This window comes from Coregonus clupeaformis, chromosome 10 (genome assembly GCF_020615455.1).
Source record: "Coregonus clupeaformis isolate EN_2021a chromosome 10, ASM2061545v1, whole genome shotgun sequence".
In the NCBI taxonomy this organism is placed as follows: Eukaryota; Metazoa; Chordata; class Actinopteri; order Salmoniformes; family Salmonidae; genus Coregonus; species Coregonus clupeaformis.
In genome coordinates, this window is record NC_059201.1 from 34,131,030 (window position 1) to 34,154,259 (window position 23,230).

Below are 23,230 nucleotides of genomic sequence, written 5' to 3' on the forward strand. Positions count from 1 at the left end.
GTTCACAGAAGCAATCAATCAGATTCCAAACTCTCCACCATGGCCAAGACCAAAGAGCTATCCAAGGATGTCAGTGACAAGATTGTAGACCTACACAAGGCTGGAATGGGCTACAAGACCATTGCCAAGCAGCTTGGTGAGAAGGTGACAACAGTTGGAAGAAAACTCCATGCAAGATCTCACCTCGTGGAGTTGCAATGATCATGAGAATGGTGAGGAATCAGCCCAGAACTACACGGGAGGATCTTGTCAATGATCTCAAGGCAGCTGGGACCATAGTCACCAAGAAAACAATTGGTAACACACTACGCCATGAAGGACTGAAATCCTGCAGCGCCCGCAAGGTCCCCCTGCTCAAGAAAGCACATATACAGGCCCGTCTGAAGTTTGCCAATGAACATATGAATGATTCAGAGGAGAACTGGGTGAAAGTGTTGTGGTCAAAATCGAGCTCTTTGGCATCAACTCAACTCGCCATGTTTGAAGGAGGAGGAATGCTGCCTATGACCCCAAGAACACCATCCCCACCGTCAAACATGGAGGTGGAAACATTATGGTTTGGGGGTGTTTTTCTGATAAGGGGACAGGACAACTTCACCGCATCAAAGGGACGATGAATGGGGCCATGTACCGTCAAATCTTGGGTGATAACCTCCTTCCCTCAGCCAGGGCATTGAAAATGGGTCGTGGATGGGTATTCCAGCATGACAATGACCCAAAACACACGGCCAAGGCAACAAAGGAGTGGCTCAAGAAGAAGCACATTATGGTCCTGGAGTGGCCTAGCCAGTCTCCAGACCTTAATCCCATAGAAAATCTGTGGAGGGAGCTGAAGGTTAGAGTTGCCAAATGTCAGCCTCGAAACCTTAATGACTTGGAGAAGATCTGCAAAGGGGAGTGGGACAAAATCCCTCCTGAGATGTGTGCAAACCTGGTGGCCAACTACAAGAAACGTCTGACCTCTGTGATTGCCAACAAGGGTTTTGCCACCAAGTACTAAGTCATGTTTTGCAGAGGGGTCAAATACTTATTTCCCTCATTAAAATGCAAATCAATTCATAACATTTTTGACATGTGTTTTTCTAGATTTGTTTTTTGTTCTTCTGTCTCTCACTGTTCAAATAAACCTACCATTAAAATTATAGACTGATCATGTCTTTGTCAGTGGGCAAACGTACAAAATCATCAGGGAATCAAATACATTTTTCCCTCACTGTACCCCTAACAGAGTGTAAGAGGCCTATACGACAAGATATGTATTTTCTACAAAAAAGCGACCAGGGTCCAGTTGACCCATAAATTCATTTTTTATAATGACATTTCTTAGGGTATCTGCAAGAGTAGGGGGAAGAGACAGCAAAAAGGGTTCCCATATTGTATAGAAATCTCCTTCCTTGTTCCTAAATATAGCACTCATTTTCTCCTGTGGTAACACTAAAGATCTCACAATAGTACTGATTTATTGTTGGTGGCTGGTCTTTTATCCAGTTAAGAAGAATGTATTTGCCGGCCAAAAATAGTAGTTCTTTAAGATTGCTAAGGTAAGTGATGGCCCATTGCCGACGACATCCAGTACAAATAGCCATGGTTCCATTCTTATAGGACATATGAACATGCCCTCCAGCTCCATTTTTGACATTTTCTCAGAAAACTTTAATTAATGGGCAAGTCCAAAACAGATGGCCATGAGTGCCTTTTTCTTCTTACATTTACAACAGTTATCAGTGAATTCTGCTTTCATTTTATTCCAAATAATGGGAGACCTATGAACCCTTTGCATAATCTTATATTGCATCTATTGCGCCTTGTTGCAGGTGAAAAGTGTTCTTGCTTCAAGCATAGCCTTTGTCCAATTTTGAATTTCTGGGCCTCTCCCCAGCTCCATTTCCCATACCCTAATCAGAGCACTTGAGTTACTTTCAACATTAGAGTGTATGGCAGCATAAAATGAAGAGATAAAGTGTTTAGGTCTTTCAGCTTTCAACAGGAGATTGTCCACATGCATACAAACACACGATAACATACGCAATATACACACATGTACACATGGATTTTGTGTTATAGATTTGTAGTAGTAGAGTAGAGGCCTGAGGGCACACACTTAATATGTTATGAAGTCTGTTATGAATGTATTGTGATGTTTTTTAAATGTATAACTGCCTTAATTTTGCTGGACCCCAGGAAGAGTAGCTGCTGTCTTGGCAGCAGCTAATGGGGATCCATAATAAATACAAATACAAATACACTGGGGTTTGTATTGGGTTCTTTGGAAGGAACACCATCTTAGATTCAATTAAATGTCATACTTGCAGATACCCAAAAATACATATTTTTGGTTCAGCAATTTTGGGGGGGATTTGCTGAAACGAAAGCAATGTGTCACCATCAAACATACTGTATCTGATATTGACCTTATACCATTCTGGTGCCAGAGGTGGAAAATGCTAACAGATGCCAGGGGAAAATACCTTGTTATTAATAAGGGGAGTCAGAGCAGAAAAGTAATCCTTTCTCCGAAGGTGTTTGAAAATACAGTGCCTTGCAAAAGTATTCATCCCCCTTGACGTTTTTCCTATTTTGTTGCATTACAACCTGTAATTTAAATAGATTTTTATGTGGATTTAATGTAATGGACATACACAAAATAGTCCAAATTGGTGAAGTGAAATGAAAAAAAAGAACTTGTTTCAAAATAAATCTAAAGAATAAATAACGAAAAAGTGGTGCGTGTATATGTATTCACCCCCTTTGCTATGAAGCCCCTAAATAAGATCTGGTGCAACCAATTACCTCCAGAAGTCACATAATTAGTTAAATAATGTCCACCTGTGTGAAATCTAAGTGTCACATGATCTGTCACATGATCTCAGTATATATACACCTGTTCTGAAAGGCCTCAGAGTCTGCAACACCACTAAGCAAGGGGCACCACCAAGCAAGCGGCCCCATGAAGACCAAGGAGCTCTCCAAACAGGTCGGACAAAGTTGTGGAGAAGTACAGATCAGGGTTGGGTTATAAAAAAAGATCTGAAACTTTGAACATCCCACGGAGCACCATTAAATCCATTATTAAAAAATGGAAAGAATATGGCACCACAACAAACCTGCCAAGAGAGGGCCACCCAGCAAAACTCACAGACCAGGCAAGGAGGGCATTAATCAGAGAGGCAACAAAGAGACCAAAGATAACCCTGAAAGATCTGCAAAGCTCCACAGCGGAGATTGGAGTATCTGTCCATAGGACCAGCTGCAAACCCAACACCTCTAATCACCCCGAGAACACCATCCCCACAGTGAAGCATGGAGGTGGCAGCATCATGCTGTGGGGATGTTTTTCATCGTCAGGGACTGGGGAACTGGTCAGAATTGAAGGAATGATGGATGGCGCTAAGTACAGGGAAATTCTTGATGGAAACCTGTTTCAGTCTTCCAGAGATTTGAGACTGGGATGGAGGTTCACCTTCCAGCAGGACAATGACCCTAAGCATACTGCTAAAGCAACACTCGAGTGGTTTAAGGGGAAACATTTAAATGTCTTGTTATGGCCTAGTCAAAGCCCAGACCTCAATCCAATTGAGAATCTGTGGTATGACTTAAAGATTGCTGTACACCAGCGGAACCCATCCAACTCGTGGTCCTCTGTAGCTCAGCTGGTTGAGCACGGCGCTTGTAACGCCAAGGTAGTGGGTTCGATCCCCGGAACCACCCATACACAAAAATGTATGCACGCATGACTGTAAGTCTCTTTGGATAAAAGTGTCTGCTAAATGGCATATTAAGGAGCTGGAGCTGTTTTGCCTTGAAGAATGGGCAAAAATCCCAGTGGCTAGATGTGCCAAGCTTATAGAGACATACCCCAAGAGACTTGCAGCTGTAATTGCTGCAAAAGGTGGCTCTACAAAGTATTTACTTTGGGGGGGTGAATAGTTATGCATGCTCAAGTTCTCTGTTTTTTTTTGATTTCTTGTTAGTTTCACAATAAAAAATATTTTGCATCTTCAAAGTTTTTGCATGTTGTGTAAATCAAATGATACAAACCCCCAAAAAATCAATTTTAATTCCAGGTTTTAAGGCAACAAAATAGGAAAAATGCCAAGGGGGGTGAAGAGTTTCGCAAGCCACTGTATGTCTCTAGATCTTAAAGGTGCTGTTAAGAATCGGATTATGTTTCACTTCTGTGCTGACTGAGTTTCTATCATCAGTCATAAGACTGATTAATGAGTATGGAGATGTGAAACAGGAGTCATTACTGACCCAGTTAGAGCAATTCTAATCTCTGAGCCGTTCTGCAATTATGCGAGCATGACAAGCCCAGTTATAAAACAGCAAATTAGGAGAGCAATCTGTACCTTTTTTTCTTTTAAGCTGAGTCAATTCTTTTTTTTACATTTGATAGGCATATTAATTCCTTTCAAATTAATAGTAGTTATCTTTTTTAATGATCATGCTGTTTAATCAGCTTCTTGATATGCCACAAATGTCAGGTTGATGGATTATCTTGGCAAAGGACAAATGCTCACCAACAGGGATGTAAACAAATGTGTTCACAAAATTGGAGAGAAATACATTTTTTGTGCGTATGGAAAATATCTGGGATCTTTTATTTCAGCTCATGAAACATGGGACCAACACTTTAGATGTTGTGTTTATATTTTTGTTCAGTATATACAGTTGAAGTCGGAAGATTAAATACACTTACAGTGAGGGAAAAAAAGTATTTGATCCCCTGCTGATTTTGTACGTTTTCCCACTGACAAAGAAATGATCAGTCTATAATTTTAATGGTAGGTGTATTTGAACAGTGAGAGACAGAATAACAACAACAAAAATCCAGAAAAACGCATGTCAAAAATGAGGGAAATAAGTATTTGACCCCCTCTCAATCAGAAAGATTTCTGGCTCCCAGGTGTCTTTTATACAGGTAACCAGCTGAGATTAGAAGCTCACTCTTAAAGGGAGTGCTCCTAATCTCAGCTTGTTACCTGTATAAAAGACACCTGTCCACAGAAGCAATCAATCAATCAGTTTCCAAACTCTCCACCATGGCCAAGACCAAAGAGCTCTCCAAGGATGTCAGGGACATGATTGTAGACCTACACAAGGCTGGAATGGGCTACAAGACCATCGCCAAGCAGCTTGGTGAGAAGGTGACAACAGTTGGTGAGATTATTCGCAAATAGAAGAAACAGAAAATAACTGTCGATCTCCCTCGGCCTGGAGCTCCATGCAAGATCTCACCTCGTGGAGTTGCAATGATCATGAGAACGGTGAGGAATCAGCCCAGAACTACACGGGAGGATCTTGTCAATGATCTCAAGGCAGCTGAGACCATAGTCACCAAGAAAACAATTGGTAACACACTACGCCGTGAAGGACTGAAATCCTGCAGCGCCAGCAAGGTCCCCCTGCTCAAGAATGCACATATACAGGCCCGTCTGAAGTTTGCCAATGAACATCTGAATGATTCAGAGGAGAACTGGGTGACAGTGTTGTGATCAGATGAGACCAAAAACGAGCTCTTTGGCATCAACTCAACTCGCCGTGTTTGGAGGAGGAGGAATGCTGCCTATGACCCCAATAACACCATCCCCACCGTCAAACATGGAGGTGGAATCATTATGCTTTGGGGGTGTTTTTCTGCTAAGGGGACAGGACAACTTCATCACATCAAAGGGACGATGGACGGGGCCATTGTCAAATCTTGTGTGAGAACCTCCTTCCCTCAGCCAGGGCATTGAAAATGGGATGTGGGTGGGTATTCCAGCATGACATTGACCCAAAACACACGGTCAAGGCAACAAAGGAGTGGCTCAAGAAGAAGCACATTAAGGTCCTGGAGTGGCCTAGCCAGTCTCCAGACCTTAATCCCATAGAACATCTGTGGAGGGAGCTGAAGGTTCGAGTTGCCAAACGTCAGCCTCGAAACCTTAATGACTTGGAGAAGATCTGCAAAGAGGAGTGGGACAAAATCCCTCCTGAGATGTGTGCAAACCTGGTGGCCGACTACAAGAAACGTCTGACCTCTGTGATTGCCAACAAGGGTTTTGCCACCAAGTACTAAGTCATGTTTTGCAGAGGGGTTTAATACTTATTTCCCTCATTAAAATGCTAATCAATTTATAACATTTTTTACATGCGTTTTTCTGGATTTTGTTGTTGTTATTCTGTCTCTCACTGTTCAAAAAAACCTACCATTAAAATTATAGATTGATCATTTCTTTGTCAGTGGCAAACGTACAAAATCAGCAGGGGATCAAATACTTTTTTCCCTCACTGTAGGTAGGAGTCATTAAAACTCGTTTTTCAACCACTCCACAAATTTCTTGTTAACAAACTATAGTTTTGGCAAGTCGGTTAGCAAATCTACTTTGTGCATGACACAAGTAATTTTTCCAACAATTGTTTACAGACTGATTATTTCACTTCTTTTTTTTATTTTTATTTTTTATTTTATTTTATTTCACCTTTATTTAACCAGGTAAACCAGTTGAGAACAAGTTCTCATTTACAACTGCGACCTGGCCAAGATAAAGCAAAGCAGTGCGATAAAAACAACAACACAGAGTTACATATGGGGTAAAACAAAACAAAGTCAAAAATACAACAGAAATAAATATATATACAGTGTGTGCAAATGTAGCAAGTTATGGAGGTAAGGCAATAAATAGGCTATAGTGCAAAATAATTACAATTAGTATTAACACTGGAATGATAGATGTGCAAGAGATGATGTGCAAATAGAGATACTGGGGTACAAATGAGTAAAATAAATAACAATATAGGGATGAGGTAGTTGGGCGGGCTAATTTCAGATGGGCTGTGTACAGGTGCAGTGATCGGTAAGGTGCTCTGACAACTGATGCTTAAAGTTAGTGAGGGAGATAAGTGTCTCCAGCTTCAGAGATTTTTGCAATTTGTTCCAGTCATTGGCAGCAGAGAACTGGAAGGAATGGCGGCCAAAGGAGGTGTTGGCTTTGGGGATGACCAGTGAGATATACCTGCTGGAGCGCAGACTACGGGTGGGTGTTGCTATGGTGACCAATGAGCTAAGATAAGGCGGGGATTTGCCTAGCAGTGATTTATAGATGGCCTGGAGCCAGTGGGTTTGGCGACGAATATGTAGTGAGGACCAGCCAACAAGAGCGTACAGGTCACACTGGTGGGTATTATATGGGGCTTTGGAGACAAAATGGATGGCACTGTGATAGACTACATCCAATTTGCTGAGTAGAGTGTTGGAGGCTATTTTGTAAATGACATCGCCGAAGTCAAGGATCGGTAGGATAGTCAGTTTTACGAGGGCATGTTTGGCAGCATGAGTGAAGGAGGCTTTGTTGAGAAATAGGAAACCGATTCTAGATTTAACTTTGGATTGGAGATTCTTAATGTGAGTCTGGAAGGAGAGTTTACAGTCTAACCAGACACCTAGATATTTGTAGTTGTCCACATACTCTAGGTCAGACCCGTCGAGAGTAGTGATTCTAGTCGGGTGTGCGGGTGCAAGCAGCGTTCGGTTGAAGAGCATGCATTTAGTTTTACTAGTGTTTAAGAGCAGTTGGAGGCTACTGAAGGAGTGTTGTATGGCATTGAAGCTTGTTTGGAGGTTTGTTAACACAGTGTCCAATGAAGGGCCAGATGTATACAAAATGGTGTCGTCTGCGTAGAGGTGGATCTGAGAGTCACCAGCAGCAAGAGCGACGTCATTGATATACACAGAGAAAAGAGTCGGCCCAAGAATTGAACCCTGTGGCACCCCCATAGATACTGGCATAGGTCCAGACAACAGGCCCTCCGATTTGACACATTGAACTCTATCTGAGAAGTAGTTGGTGAACCAGGCGAGGCAGTCATTTGAGAAACCAAGGCTATTTAGTCTGCCAATAAGAATGCGGTGGTTGACAGAGTCGAAAGCCTTGGCCAGGTCAATGAAAACGGCTGCACAGTACTGTCCATTATCGATCGCGGTTATAATATCGTTTAGGACCTTGAGCGTGGCTGAAGTGCACCCATGACCAGCTCGGAAACCGGATTGCATAGTGGAGAAGGTACGGTGGGATTCGAAATGGTCGGTGATCTGTTTGTTGACTTGGCTTTCAAAAACTTTTGAAAGGCAGGGCAGGATGGATATGGGTCTGTAACAGTTTGGATCTAGAGTGTCACCCCCTTTGAAGAGGGGGATGACCGCGGCAGCTTTCCAATCTCTGGGGATCTCAGACGTTATGAAAGAGAGGTTGAACAGGCTAGTAATAGGGGTTGCGACAATTTCGGCGGCTAGTTTTAGAAAGAAAGGGTCCAGATTGTCTAGCCCAGCTGATTTGTAGGGGTCCAGATTTTGCAGCTCTTTCAGAACATCAGCTGTCTGAATTTGTGTGAAGGAGAAGCGGGGGGGGGCATGGGCAAGTTGCAGCGGAGGGTGCATAGCTGGTGGCCGGGGTAGTGGTAGCCAGGTGGAAAGCATGGCCAGCCGTAGCAAAATGCTTGTTGAAATTCTCGATTATTGTAGATTTATCGGTGGTGATAGTGTTTCCTAGCATCAGTGCAGTGGGCAGCTGGGAGGAAGTGCTCTTATTTTCCATGGACTTTACAGTGTCCCAAAACTTTTTGGAGTTAGTGCTACAGGATGCACATTTCTGTTTGAAAAAGTTAGCCTTTGCTTTCCTGACTGCTTGTGTATATTGGTTCCTAACTTCCCTGAAAAGTTGCATATCGCGGGGGCTATTTGATGCTAATGCAGTACGCCACAGGATGTTTTTGTGCTGGTCAAGGGCAGTCAAGTCTGAGGAGAACCAGGGGCTACATCTGTTCTTAGTTCTGTATTTTTTGAATGGGGCATGTTTATTTAAGATTGAGAGGAAATTACTTTTAAAGAACAATAATTCAGTGTTTCACAATTCCAGTAGGTCAGAAGTTTACATACACTAAGTTGACTGTGCCTTTAAACAGCTTAGAAAATTCCAGAAAAAGATGTCATGGCTTTACAAGCTTCTGATAGGCTAGTTGACATCATTTGAGTCAATTGGAGGTGTACCTGTGGATGTATTTCAAGGCCTACTTTCAAACTCAGTGCCTCTTTGCTTGACATCAAGGGAAAATCAAAAGAAATCAGCCAAGACCTCAGAAAAGGAATTGTAGACCTCAACAAGTTTAGTTCATTCTTTGGAGCAATTACCAAACGCCTGAAGGTACCACGTTCATCTGTACAAACAATAGTACACAAGCATGAACACCATGGGACCACGCAGCCGTCATACCGCTCAGGAAGGAGACGCATTCTATCTCCTAGAGATTAACGTACTTTGGTGCAAATCAATCCCAGAACAACAGCAAAGGACCTTGTGAAGATGCTGGAGGAAACAGGTATAAAAGTATCTATATCCACAGTAAAACATGTCCTATATCGACATAACCAGAAAGGCCGCTCAGCAAGGAAGAAGCCACTGCTCCAAAACCACCATAGAAAAGCCAGACTACGGTTTGCAACTCCACATGGGGACAAAGATCATACTTTTTGGAGAAATGTCCTCTGGTCTGATGAAACAAAATAGAACTGTTTGGCCATAATAACCATCATTATGTTTGGAGGAAAAAGGGGGTAACTTGCAAGCCGAAGAACACCATCCCAACCGTGAAGCAAGGGGGTGGCAGCATCATGCTGTGGAGGTGCTTTGCTGCAGGAGGGACTGGTGCACTTCACAAAATAGATGGCATCATGAGGAAGGAAAATTATGTGGATATATTGAAGCAACATCTCAAGACATCAGTCAGGAAGATAAAGCTTGGTTGCAAGTGGGTCTTCCAATCGGACAATGACCCCAATCATACTTCCAAAGTTGTGGCAAAATAGCTTAAGGACAACAGAGTCAAGGTATTGGAGTGGCCATCACAAAGCCCTGACCTCAATCCAATAGAACATTTGTGGGCAGAACTGAAAAAGCGTGTGCGAGCAAGGAGGCCTACAAACCTGACTCAGTTACACCAGCTCTGTCAGGATCAATGGGCCAAAATTCACCCAACTTATTGTGGGAAGCTTGTGGAAGGCTATCCGAAACGTTTGACCCAAGTTAAACAATTTAAAGGCAATGCTGCCAAATACTAATTGAGCGTATGTAAACTTCTGACCCACTGACATTTCACAATCTTAAAATAAAGTGGTAATCCTGACCTAAGACAGGGAATTTGTACTAGAATTGAATGTCAGGAATTGTGAAAAACTGAATTTAAATGTATTTGGCTAAGTTGTTGTAACGAATACTCAGGGAGAAAAAGGTGTAGATTCAAGCGCAGAGCGCGGCAGGTGTTTATTATGCCTTCTCAGAAGGCAGGAATCGTAGTCACAGGCAGGCAAAGGTCATACACAGGTAGGCAAACAGGCAGGTGAATCTAAACTACGACTGAAGGCTAAAACTGGTTCTCACAATCGAGCTAGGAAAAGGTTTAGTAGAGTCATAACGAACAATACCTCTCAAGGCACAAACAGAAATAACTGAACTAAATAAGGAGCTGATGAGACCAGGTGAGTAACTAACACAGGTGAAATCAATGTAGAAAAATTATAGACAGGGCTACGTTCAAGAACACAAAGAAACAGAGCTACGTTCAAGAACACAAGGTGAACTAAGAAAATAAATACAGAACCTTACAGGTGTATGTAAACGTCCGACTTCAGCTGTATACAATACCAGTCAAAAGTTTGGACACACCTACTCATTCAAGGGTTTTTCTTTATTTGTACTATTTTCTACATTGTACATGTAGTAACCAAAAAAGTGTTAAACATATCAAAATATATTTTATATTTGAGATTGTTCAAAGTAGCCACCCTTTGCCTTGATGACAGTTTTGCACACTCTTGGCATTTTCTCAACAAGCTTCATGAGGTAGTCACCTGGAATGCATTTCAATTAACAGGTGTGCCTTGTTAAATGTTAATTTGTGAAATGTGCATGCTAATGCGTTTGAGCCAATCAGTTGTGTTGTGACAAGGTAGGGGTGGTATACAGAAGATAGCCCTATTTGTCAAAAGACCAAGTCCATATTATGGCAAGAACAGCTCAAATAAGCAAAGAGAAACGACAGGTCATCTTTACTTTAAGACATGAAGGTCAGTCAATATGGAACATTTCAAGAACCATCAAGTGCTGTGATTAAACTGGCTCTCATGAGGACCGCCACAGGAATGGAAGACCCAGAGTTACCTCTGCTGCAGAGGATAAGTTCATTAGAGTTACCAGCCTCAGAAATTGCAGCCCAAATAAATGCTTCACAGAGTTCAAGTTACAGACACATCTCAACATTAACTGTTCAGAGGAGACTGCGTGAATCAGGCCTTCATGGTCGAATTGCTGCAAAGAAACCACTACTAAAGGACACCAATAATAAGAAGAAACTTGCTTGGGCCAAGAAACACGAGCGATGGATATTAGACCGGTGGAAATCTGTCCTTTGGTCTGATGAGTCCAAATTTGAGATTTTTGGATCCAACCGCTGTGTCTTTGTGAGATGCAGAGTAGGTGAACGGATGATCTCCGCATGGAGGAGGAGGTGTGATGGTGTGGGAGTGCTTAGCTGGTGACACTGTCAGTGATGTTTTTAGAATTCAAGGCATACTTAACCATCATGGCTACCACAGCATTCTGCAGCGATACGCAATCCCATCTGATTTGCGCTTAGTGTGACTATCATTTGTTTTTCAACAGGACAATGACCCAAAACACACCTCCAGGCTGTGTAAGGGCTATTTGACCAATGAGAGTGATGGAGTGCTGCATCAGATGACCTAGCCTCCACAATCCCCTGACCTCAATCCAATTGAGATGATTTGGGATGAAATAACACATACAGAATCATGTAGTAACCCAAAAAGTGTTAAACAAATCAAAATATGTGAAGGAGAGTGAAGGAAAAGCAGCCAACAAGTGCTCAGCATATGTGGGACCCCCTCAAGACTGTTGGAAAAGCATTCCTCATGAAGCTGGTTGAGAGAATGCCAAGAGTGGGCAAAGCTGTCATCAAGGCAAAGAGTGGCTACTTTGAAGAATCTCAAATATAAAATATATTTTGATTTGTTTAACACTTTTTTGGTTACTACATGATTCCCCCCTACACACACACATACCTCAGTGTAATTCTATGCTTGTCACAGTCTCTTAAGCAGCCTAATCCTCTCTCGCTCTAAGGTAATCCTTTCATTACCACTTAACACCTCACCAAGTACTCTCATTCAGTCCAGGAGCATTTTCAAACAATACTATAGTGCTATACACTATAACCACAGTTGTTATCTCGTTATAAGAAAGCCTAGGTCATTTGAACACATTCTACAATAAACACTCTCAATGTGAATTATGTACAGTAAATGATCTACCTCAGGGATGAAAAGGTAGCCATAGTGTCATCTAAACAATTTTAATGTTAATCCCTATGTAGTTTCTCCAAAAGACAGTGCTTTCAGGAATAAGAGCTTTGCTTTGATTTTCAGGGAGCAGTGAAGTGAAAACACACATTTAACACTGAATGTGCAGAAAATAGTTATTCAGTGGCAGGTTGAAAATAGAATGAGCATATCCTGCCTCTCAATAATAACAATAATTATAGGGAGAATGAAGACTGCTTTCACACTAGCTGTGTGAAATTATCACATCTAATTTACTTCACTGGATAATGAATCATACATTTCCTATCTGCAAACCAATCAAGTGCAAATGCCTTTGATATTAATTATGAGCTAAAGTATCAGATACAGTATATTGTTTGACCATTTACTGCTACAAGCTCTGATATTCAGCCTACCAGGCTATCTGAGCTCTACTCCAAATGTAAATTTCAGTGCATGTGTTGTTACAGACTTTGTGACTCCTATTATTGAAAAGTTCACATCACTAGTCAAGTAGGGAACAATAATGCCTTACGGAGTACAATTTGTAACTGCTATACTTAACTTTTAAGGACAATACTCAGAACTAAAGAAATGCTAACATTCAACTTCTGCTCAAACAATGAGAGTAAAACAATAGATTCTATGTGGCGTCAAGTCTCATACTGGTCTGTGGTGCTCTTCCTCGTATGGGGGAATTCATCAATAAAGCAATTGTTTATGCTCCCAGCAGGTCTCAGTGCAGGCTTTAAAATGTATGAACAGCAGTACAAACAGACAGTGGATGGTTCGAAAAGGTTCCCAGAGGCAGCCGGCAGAGAGTCCTTAGCAATAACTACACAATCAATCACATCTCACACAAGTCACACACAACCCCATGTTCCCTAGCAGTGCCTTCCAAATGCATTCTCACATTCACATGTTCTCTGGTCCATCATACCTCATAGTGTTAGTAGGTTGTTCCATCATGGGGGGGATGGTATACTGCCAGCTTAATCTCAGAGCCTCTCTGTGTAAAATCCTGTTAAGTCTGCAACACACTTCAGGCTTTTTTGAAATTCTATGACCACACTACCTTTCACATAACAAGCCTTGGAGAGAGTTCTGAGAACGGAGTTGTTAGCATTCCTCTAACAGTAATGACTTCACAGCAGAATGGTGGATGTTCTTTGGAGTGTGCAGCAACGGGGGCAATTAACATACCAAACATGTTTGACATTTGATTGGGAGTTTCCTGACAGTGCCCATAGAACCTTTCACATGTTGTTCCTTTAATTCCACTATGATGTCCCCAACTTTTATGGAAGCCTTAATAAATTGGAATGCCTTGCCAGATATCAATTGTGTTATCTGTTAAAGCATAGGTGTCAAACTCATTCCACAGAGGGCCGAGTGTCTGCAGGTTTTTGCTCCTCCCTTGTACTTGATTGATGAATTAAGGTCACTGATTAGTAAGGAACTCCCCTCACCTGGTTGTCTAGGTCTTAATTGAAAGGAAAAACAAAAAACGTGCAGACACTCGGCCCTCCGTGGAATGAGTTTGACACCCCTGCATTAAAGGCTTTAGAAATTAGAAAACCTATTTTAGAAACCTATTTTTATTCAACATTTTTGACAGTGCAAAACTTGTAGTTATTGGCTGAGATTTGGATTGCAACTCCTGGATTGCAATTCCTCTCCCCTGTTCATTTTTCCATCTAGGCCCTGTTTGATTGTGACAAAGGACTGTCATCAGGCTCTAAACCAGTGTTTCCCAACTCCAGTCCTCGAGTACCCCCAATAGCACACATTTTTGTTGTAGCCCGGGAAAAGCACACCTGATTCAACTTGTCAACTAATCATCAAACCCTCAATTAGTTGAATCAGGATAGTTTGTCTGGGGCGACAACAAAACTGTTGGGGCTACTCGAGGAGTTAGGGAAACACTGCTCTTAACCATGTGAAAGTACTGTTCTTCCTTCAAACAAAACCAGAGAATGTCGGTCTGTGTTCCATCACGTTTGCTTACTCACATGGTCCCTCCGAGCAAGTGTGGATATTTTTTGGGGCCTCCCCATCCACAGTTTTCATGCTTGGAGAACCAAATGGATAGCAGATTTGCCACTGGCATGCTCACAGCACCAGCTAGGAGTCTGCTCATTATTCTCCACATACTATGTTGGAGTGGGGCCGGGCGGCATCCTCAGGGCCTTATACACCGGTACATGCTTCCTGTTCTTTGGAGGAGCGCAGGGTGAAATGTACAGGTGCAGAGTTTGTATGAAATCTGACTGGGAAGCAGGGCCGAGTCTGGCTGTGGTAATCAGTGTTTCTAGTAGTTCATCTGTAAGAAGAAAACTTAGCCATAAACAAGACCTTGCAGAAGTTCACAGAATATAGACTTAAGGGTACATTTGTGATTAATAACACTTTACTTGAAATCTCCATCATAAAGGTGCTGTGTATACATAATGTATATTCAAGAGGATACACACACACACACACACATTCACATTCCTTTACACTTTTCAGATACACTGCTGTTGCTACTCTCTGTTTATTATCTATGCATAGTCACTTTACCCCTACCTACATGTACATATTACCTTAATTACCTTGACTAACCCGTACCCCTGCACTTTGACTCGGTACCGGTATCCCTTGTATAAAGCCTCGTTATGGCTACTATTTTTCCTTTTGTTTATTTAGCAAATTCTTCTTCTTTATTTTTTTAAAAACACTGCATTGTTGGTTAAGGGCTCGTAAGTAAGCATTTCATGGTAAATAACATTTGATTTGATAATTTTAATCTAATCTTTGAAAAAGAAAAGGAAAGCCGCACACTCTAGGAGCTCAGATGAAATGATTTAATAACCTAATAACCAACGTTTCGACAGACAAGCTGTGTCAAAGGACACACACAGGTGTCTGTAACCATGGCCGGGTGTGGCCTGATATCATTGGTTAATTCACAGATAAACAGAACATACAAAAAACATGAATAGATAGCATACGATCATAGATACAACTTGGCTACATAGGCCCACAAACATTGGCTGAAATAGTACTCACAAACAACTGCTTCATGTTTCTAAATTATTTCTTTATTCAGACGAAGGGTACTGCTATGGGATCCCCTATGGCTCCTAACTATGCTAATTTGTATGTGGGTTACATGAAGAAACAGTCAATTTTCAAGCCTCTCAAAAATGTTTTCTTGCCTAACATCATTATTTGGAAACGGTACATTGATGATATTTTTGTTCTATGGAGGGGTGATTCAAAACAGCTCCAGGCATTTCATGCTTTTGTTAACTCTTGTTCTGAGCACCTGAGATTTACTATACAATCTGACACACATCAAATCAGTTTCCTTGATCTTCTGATTTTGTGTGAGGATAATGTTCTATACACTGATCTTTACAGGAAATCTACTAATCGTAACAGTTTGTTGAGGGCTCATAGTTGTCATCCGTTTCCCTTGAAAAACAGTTTGCCCTACAGCCAATTGTGTCGAATCAAAAGAATTTGCAAAAAACTATCAGATTTCAAAAGAAATATGGCTGAGAAGCAAAAAAATATTCAAGGAGAGGGGGTACAAAAATGGTCAGATTAATACTGCCATTGAGAAAATTCTAAACAAATCGAGACTTGATCTCTTTCAAGGACAGTCTCGCAAAAAGAAGCATTCTTGTGTTCTAACTACACGCTATTCAAAGTGCTCTGAATAAAATAAGGGAATCGTTCAAACTTTGGCACATTCTAAGATCTGATGACGGTATCGGTAATGTGTTTTTGGACCCTCCCTTGGTTGTATTCTCGCGGGGCAGAAATCTCAGAGATCAATTGGTGAACTCGGATTTACCAGCTCTAAATATCCCTGCACAACGTCTATTTGCACCTCCACCGGATGGAAACTACAAGTGTAATGGCTGCGCTCAATGCAATGGCACTTACAAAAGTACAGTGCCTTGCAAAAGTATTCAACCCCCTTGGTGTTTTTCCTATTTTGTTGCATTACAACCTGTACTTTAAATTGATTTTTATTTGGATTTCATTTAATGGACATACACAAAATAATCAAAATTGGTGAAGTGAAATGAAATAAATAACTTATTTCAAAAAACTCAAAAAAATTAATAACGGAAAAGTGGTGCATGCATATGTATTCACCCCCTTTGCTATGAAGCCCCTAAATAAGATCTGGTGCAACCAATTACCTTCAGAAGTCACATAATTAGTTAAATAAAGTCCACCTGTGTGCAATCTAAGTGTCACATGATCTCCGTATGTATACACCTGTTCTGAAAGGCCCCAGAGTTTGCAACACCACTAAGCAAGGGGCACCACCAAGCAAGCGGCACCATGAAGACCAAGGTGCTCTCCAAACAGGTCAGGGACAAAGTTGTGGAGAAGTAAAGATCAGGGTTGGGTATAAAAAAATATCCTAAACTTTGAACATCCCACGGAGCACCATTAAATCCATTATTTAAAAATTGAAAGAATATGGCACGACAACAAACCTGCCAAGAGAGGGCCGCCCACCAAAACTCACAGACCAGGCAAGGAGGGCATTAATCAGAGAGGCAACAAAGAGACCAAAGATAACCCTGAAGGAGCTGCAAAGCTCCACAGCAGAGATTGGAGTATCTGTCCATAGGACAACTTTAAGCCATATACTCCACAGAGCTGGGCTTTATGGAGAAGTGGCCAGATAAAAGACATTGCTTAAAGAAAAAAATAAGCAAACACGTTTGGTGTTTGCCAAAAGGCATGTGGGAGACTCCCCAAACATATGGAAGAAGGTACTCTGGTCAGATGAGACTAAAATTGAGCTTTTTGGCCATCAAGAAAAACGCTATGTCTGGCGCAAATCCAACACCTCTCATCACCCCGAGAACACCATCCCCACAGTGAAGCATGGTGGTGGCAGCATCATGCTGAGGGGATGTTTTACATCGTCAGGGACTGGGAAACTGGTCAGAATTGCAGGAATGATGGATGGCGCTAAATACAGGGAAATACTTGAGGAAACCTGTTTCAGTCTTCCAGAGATTTGAGACTGGGACGGAGGTTCACCTTCGAGCAGGACAATGACCCTAAGCATACTGCTAAAGCAACACTCGAGTGGTTTAAGGGGAAACATTTAAATGTCTTGTTATGGCCTAGTCAAAGTCCAGACCTCAATCCAATTGAGAATCTGTGGTATGACTTAAAGACTGCTGTACACCAGCGGAACCCATCCAGCTGGAGCAGTTTTGCCTTGAAGAATGGGCAAAAATCCCAGGGGCTAGATGTGCCAAGCTTATAGAGACATACCCCAAGAAACTTGCAGCTGTAATTGCTGCAAAAGGTGGCTCTACATAGTATTGACTTTGGGGGGGGGGGGGTTGAATAGTTATGCACGCTCAAGTTGTCTGTTTTTTTGTCTTATTTCTTGTTTGTTTCACAATAAAAAATATTTTGCATCTTCAAAGTGGTAGGCATGTTGTGTAAATCAAATGATACAAACCCCCCAAAAATCCATTTTAATTCCAGGTTGTAAGGCAACAAAATAGGAAAAATGAAGAGGGGGGTGAATACTTTCACAAGCCACTGTAGATCTTTCAAACACCCCCAAACAGGGAAACAGATCCCAATCAAAGGTGTTATTACGTGCTCCACTAAGGCAGTTATTTATCTTATCGTTGTGGTAAAAATGATGTGGGTAAAACAAAGTGCAAATTAAAAGTATGAATCTCTGAGCATTGCAGCACCATTAGGTGCCAAACTCAACATACATTTTAGTCATTTAGCAGATGCTCTTATCCAGAGCGACTTACAGTTAGTGAATACATGTCTTTTTTTTTTTATACTGGCTCCCCGTGGGAATCAAACCCACAACCCTGGTGTTGCAAACACCATGCTCTATCAACTGAGCTACATCCCTGCCGGCCATTCCCTCCCCTACCCTGGACGACGCTGGGCCAATTGTGCGCCGCCCATGAGTCTCCCGGTCGCGGCCGGCTGCGACAGAGCCTGGATTCGAACCAGGATCTCTAGTGGCACAGTTAGCACTGCGATGCAGTGCCTTAGACCACTGCGCCACTCAGGAGTACACAGTCGCGGCCCACTTTTTGGAAGCGAACCACTTGATTTAGTCCCTACGTTATATCGGCATCGAACATGTCACCCTCCCTAGGAGAGGGGATGACCTCGACAACTTATTGTTAAAACGAGAGGCTGCCTGGATCTTTAATTTTTAAAGACCTTGCTCCCTTCGGTCTCAACGTAGACTTGATTTGAAGCCATTCTTGTGATTATTGTGATTTTTCTATTCATTGTAAATGTTTGTGGGCCTATGTAGCCAAGTTGTATCTATGATCGTATGCTATCTATTCATGTTTTTTGTATGTTCTGTTTATCTGTGAATTAACCAATGATATCAGGCCACACCCGGCCATGATTACAGACACCTGTGTGTGTCCTTTGACACTATATAAACTAGTGACCCGCAGTGTTTGTCATTATACCCTGATGAAGACAGTTTGTCTGTCGAAACGTTGGTTATTAGGTTATTAAATTATAACATCTGAGCTCCTAGAGTGAGCGGCTCTCCTTTTATTTTTCAAGTGTTCTACTCCATTAGCCAGCACCTCGCCTAAAAAGGTGTGCGTTTCTTTTGCCTCCATTTTAATCTAATCTTTAACAGGGAAAATAAATAGGATATATATCTGCTAGTACAAATGAGTAATTTGCTGATATTTGACAATATTCTCAGCAGGGTTTACTATTAATCAGCCTTTTTACTTAATCTGGTTGTATATGCTCTAGGGTAAACGGAATAGAAGACAAATTAAACACCTGTGATCCCTTTTCCTGGAGGCACATCTCCATTATTGACAGTGAACATGACACTTTAACACCACATCATGTTATCATGGAAGATTCATTGTAATGTTAAAAAACAGGACTTTGAGAGTTCCTCAGGGTATAGTTTAATAGCATGTTTCACATCATCTTAACCGAGCGCTTCTAAAACAATTACCACCCACACAACATTCAAGAAATTTTTTTCCTGAGCTGACTCCCTAAAGGTTGGTTGCTGATAAAAGCTTTCAGGAGATGTAACCTAAAGCATGTTGCCTGAGCTACTGCTTGTGCTGTACCACCATTATGCAACATGCCTTCAGAGACCAGGACAGTGCACACTTTGTCTAATAGGAAATAATTAATTCACTATCAGGTCAAGTGTCCCAGAAGATTTATGATGCTCAAATTAACTGTGAGTAGGGCTGTGGTGGTCATGACATTTTGTCAGCCGGTCTGACGGTAATTGAATGGCAATAAACATAAACACGTTTAGCATTTCCTGGCTTCCACGCATAGCCACTGATGCAGACCTTTGGAACATCTACATTTAAAAAAATCAAAAAAATCAATTTAATATAGCTTACACCATCACAATAAATCCATTATTTATTTTAGACAGGTCTAAAGAAAATTGAAATGAAGAAAATGTAATCTGTTTCAGAGGTACAGAAGAGCATACTCTGTGTTGTCCTTATGTTAGGCCATGATAGGGCTACAGTGCATTCAGAAAGTATTCAGACACCATTTTGTTACGTTACAGCCTTATTCTAAAATTGATTAAATAAAGAATGTTCCTCATCAATCTACACATAATACGCCATATTGACAACGTGAAAACAGGTTTTTAGAAAGTTTAGCAAATGTATAAAAAATAAAAAACAGAATAGGATATTTTCTCCAAACGATTTCCAAGTAAGTGCACACATGCAGCTATTCTGTGTTGAGCGGTTAACAAAGAAACAGGTCCTCCTATATGCTTCATTTAGAGTAATTAATGCAACTTTAGCTGTGATACAAACATTGGGCTATATGTTTTGATAAAAAAAAAGCATTTTGCATTTCACCCCCTTTTTCGATCTTGTCTCCCCAACTGGCTCGGGAGGCGAAGATCGAGTCATGCATCCTCCAAAATATAACCCGCCAAATCCCTCTTCTTAACACCCACCCGCACCAATGTGTCGGAGGAAAGACCTTTCAACTGAAGAGGCCCGCCACAAGGAGTCACCAGAGCGTGATAAACCAATTAAAATCCTCCCGGCCAAACTCTCCCCTAACCCAGACAACGCTGGGCCAATTGTGTGCCGCCTGATCACGGCCGGTTGTGATACAGCCCGGGATCGAACCCTGGTCTGTAGTGACGCGTCTAGCACTGAGATGCAGTGCCTTAGACCGCTGCACCACTCAGGAGGCCCGTATGGTTTGATTTTTAATACACTATGAGGCTGCATGATGCGACTCTAATGATGATTTGAAAAAAGTTGCATGAAAGGCATGAGCTCTGATTTGTTTCTTGTGCACACACTTCATCAGTCTCAAATTTCCCAGCGGCATCCCCCTTATGTTGCCGTAATGCTCCCTAAAAAATCCATGCCTTTTGCGGCCAAAGTGGCGATTGTGCCCTTGGGCTGAATATTATAATTATCAGCGCTTAATTTGTAAGTCGGGAGGTGCCGGAACAAAAAGTGAGCGCGAGAGGGGGTGACTTGGGGAGCTCTGAGGTACTGGAACGAATGAGAGAAAAAAAATCACCTTTATAATAAAGCATTGCATGCATATGATCACATTTGCGTAGTGGCATAAAGCAGTAGAGTAGAGGCACTTACTGAAGTTGCACATATGGGAAAAAAATTTGTGGCCTAGGGTCCGGGAAATGTTTAGCCTTTTATAAATGCATTTCATGCAATTCTACGTCATTTTACATGACTGGAGACTTTGGCATAATCTTTTTTAATGACGTGTTCAAAACAACCGGGAACTTGGTGCTGGGAACGGTCATCCAACTTGGAATTCCAAGTGGGGAACTCTGGCCTCTTTCTAGAGCTCCGACTTTCCGACCTGAAGATCACTGACGTCATGATTCAACCTTGGTTTTTTTCAGAGTTCCCAGTTGTCTTGAAAGCACCATAATACCGCACAAATGATCGAAATGACAGGCTACTCTGACACTGACAAACTGAGAATCTGCGATCAATGAAAATGACCTTGTCTTGAATCCATCAATATCCTAGGCCTAGGTGTGTGGAGACATATTGTATGCTACAATATGAGGAGCAAATTATAGTCCTAAAAATGCTTTCCAGTGTCACTGACTCACCTAATGATGTGCAGCTCACTTGCTGGTGATGGCATATGCGCTCGTGCCAAAAGCCTCTCTCTCTCTCTTGTTTTACCTTGTAAAACAATATTTAGAAGTTGATCAAATATTTTGTTACCCTACAGCTGACAGATTAGAGTCTTCTCTTTTCAGCAGGAGCCATTTGCTTTCCAACCTGTGTTTTCCCTTGAAATATTGCGAAAGGCCAGTTTTGTCTACATGCTTTTTGTTCACTGACAGATTTACTGCTCGTTCCCGACTGTAGGCTTTGCCTTGTTATTGGGCTACACTCCACAGCTATGTATCCTCTGTGGCAAAAATGTTGTCTTTCTCATGGTGTAGTAGGCTATTCTGAATTATTTCATTTTTCTGAACAGACAGCAGTAACTCTTTAACGTTGGCAAATTTATTTCCATTTATCAGACATGCTGCAGCTCCTCCAGAACCGTTCGCTTGGCTCTATAAGGAAATACATTATGAAGTGCAATGCTGGAGAGATTAGAGTTGCAGGCTCAGGTGTATCAGAGCAGAGAGAGGGAGAGAGATCATAGAAAGTAAATCTCATTCTAGTTCTGTGAGAGAGATGGGCGGGGGGGGGCAGGAGAATTAATGAAGAGGCAACTCGAATTAACTTTGATGGTATTTATTGTAATTTTTACATTGCAAAAAGTGACAACTATTTCCCAAATTAATACAACCACTCGCATCAAGAAAACCTTTTAAAAGCAATGAGGCTGATGCAACAGATCAGAATTTTTTGCTTAAAATGTTGATAAACTATTTCTTCATATTATAAGCGCATATTATAAGTTGTGATACAAACCTTATCAAAACATATAGGCCTATGGGCTAGGCTACATGAGGTGTGCACCTATGATTTTTAAAAAAAGTTGGAAAAAAAAGGCCTGCGCTGTTTCTTGCCTTGCCTTGCCTTACTGCACAAGCTGGGCATAATTTACAATTGATAATACATCATTCTCAAGTGATAGGCTAATATTGTCACCCATCAGACTATTCTTAATTTAATGTTGTCTTTACATATACTAAATACTATATGTGTTAAATTAGTTTTGATTAGGAATGGATCATTATCATGCACCTGTCTCGGAACAGTGGCATTGAAAAAATACATGTCATCTATGCACTTAAATAGCGAACGGAGGACACTTTTCCCGTGGTTAATTTTCATGCCAGCCAGGTATACTATACTCCTGTTGTAAAGCAAAGCAATATGCTTAATATTGAGAAAGTTGATAAATAAATATAGTAAGCCTATAGAAATTTGATGGGATCCTCCTCTTTTTAAAGAGGCCATCAAAACTCTGTTTTCTCACGCAATTGCATAGCCTATAGAAATATTGCGCAACATGAGCTCATGGGCTCTCATGAAGTGTTTGATTTTCGAAAACATTTGCATTGATGTCAGAGTAATTAGAGGGACAATAGAGTGCTGAGTACCAGGCAGTTAGCAAGTTTGGTAGGCTACTAATGACCATCAGCAGCATCAGAGCTTGGAGAAGCCTAGTTACCGTGACTAAACAGTCAAGTGGAATTTGACTGTGGTCATAACTAGTGACCGCCAGTGTGTCTGTAATACGGTCACCATAACAGCCCTACCTGTGAGCAAAGAAATAAAAAAAAGACTTCAGGAATTACTATGGTAGAACACAGATCTGTTATTTATATTTCAATATGTTCATGTAAGCTTGCAA